General features: G+C 44.2%; 1 non-coding gene across 1 annotated transcript; it reads left to right on the top strand.

The window, feature by feature from the left end:
• The first annotated feature begins 1,163 nt into the window (after positions 1–1,163).
• Positions 1,164–1,326, top strand: LOC142437949 (U1 spliceosomal RNA). The gene has a single exon (XR_012782447.1). It is a non-coding gene; the product is annotated as a U1 spliceosomal RNA (small nuclear RNA).
• The last annotated feature ends 367 nt before the right edge of the window (positions 1,327–1,693 follow it).

The following is a 1,693-nucleotide window of genomic DNA, read 5'->3' on the forward strand; positions in this document are numbered from 1 at the left end:
CCAGTATGAAGACTGTTTTCCATACTACACCATGCTTCAAGACAAAATTTCATTCATTGGTCATTAGAAATAAATATTTTACAATATATAATTACATGTTTTTTGTGATTGATCACTATGCTTTAATTATGTTCAATGTGTAAATGAAAATACATCCTGCATATCAGATATTTACATGATGATTCATAACAGTAGCAAAATGACAGTGATGAAGTAGCAAGGAAAATAATTTCATGGTTGGGGGTCACCACCATGTGAGGAACGGAATTAAAGGGTCGAGGCATGAGGAAGGTGGAGAACCACTGGTCTAGGGCAAATGGAGCAGCTTCTTAAACCCAGCGGTTTACACAGGAACCAGGAGGCTGTTTCGCAGGAGTCTCCGCCATTCACAGCTGTGGAGCGAGTGTCTGTTCCCCCACTCTGCAGAGCGCTGTCTCTCACCCCCAGGGTTCAGGCAGGAAGGGGGAGCAGGTTTGAGTGGTTGAGCTTCTGCAGAGGCCTGGCTGTCTTGTCTGTGCCCAGAGGCAGCTGCTCTTCTCCCCAGCGTTCCTTTCAGAACAGTAACGATTTTGAGAGGCATAATCAGGAGGGTTTGTGTTGAATTATTAAACAATGGGCATGGAAGGATTTGTTTTCTTTTACCTTCTTACCTGGGTTTTCACCAGCTTTTATGTAGCAAGGCAAATGCGCACATCACACGGAAGCAGGTGGCTTCTTCTTACAGGATCCAGCATGCTGTTAAGAACCTTTTGTCTTTTGGGGAAAAAAAAATTAACTCTCATGTCCTTTTATTTCCTGAGATTGAAAATAAATTAACTATCAAGGGGCCTGGGAGGGAGAGCACACCCAAGCATTAGAACAAAGATTGCTTTGTTTCCAGGCCTGGCCGCACCCCAAGTTCCTGAGAATCATTGTTTAGATGGTAATAAAAACATTTACCATTTTCATTTGTGGGTACCTTTCCGTTAGCATTTTTGGTTTCAAGCATTTTTGTATATGCCATAAAAGATGAAATGGGACCATTGAAATAAGACAGACTTTAAACAACTCAAATGGAATTTACACAGCTATTTGCATATTATGCCTTAGGTTAATGTCCGAATCTCAGGAGAGTGTTGCTGATCCAAAAAAAGCACAGGGCACTGCTTTCTGTTTTAAAATCCATGTGCCCCTGGCAGGGGAGATACCATGATCACGAAGGTGGTTTTCCCAGGGCGAGGCTTATCCATTGACTCCGGATGTGCTGACCCCTGCGATTTCCCCAAATGTGGGAAACTTGACTGCATAATTTGTGGTAGTGGGGGATTGCGTTCGCGCTGTCCCCTTAAAAAAATAAAATAAAACCCATATGCCACTGTTACCTTTGACTCCTGGCGACCCTTGTCTGTGGGAGTAGACGGAGCATCCACAGGTTGACAATGTCTAATTCCTCAGCACTGTGTCACTAGGTGTTTCTTCTGTTGTGCCTCTGGGTGGGTGCGGTGGGTCATGTTCACTGCTACACCACTCAGGGCCTCCCAATTGAGGTGTAAGACGTGACACAAACCTTGACATTTGGCACCAATTCTATGTTCCAGCTGCAAGTTGAAGTTCTGACCCTGTTTAAACTGGGCTGCGTGGACCTAACTGCCAAACCCCTCTCTGAACCTCCATTCCTGCTTTAAAAACGGGAAATATGTATTTAAAGTGCCGG

This window comes from Tenrec ecaudatus, chromosome 1 (genome assembly GCF_050624435.1).
Source record: "Tenrec ecaudatus isolate mTenEca1 chromosome 1, mTenEca1.hap1, whole genome shotgun sequence".
Taxonomy (NCBI): domain Eukaryota; kingdom Metazoa; phylum Chordata; class Mammalia; order Afrosoricida; family Tenrecidae; genus Tenrec; species Tenrec ecaudatus.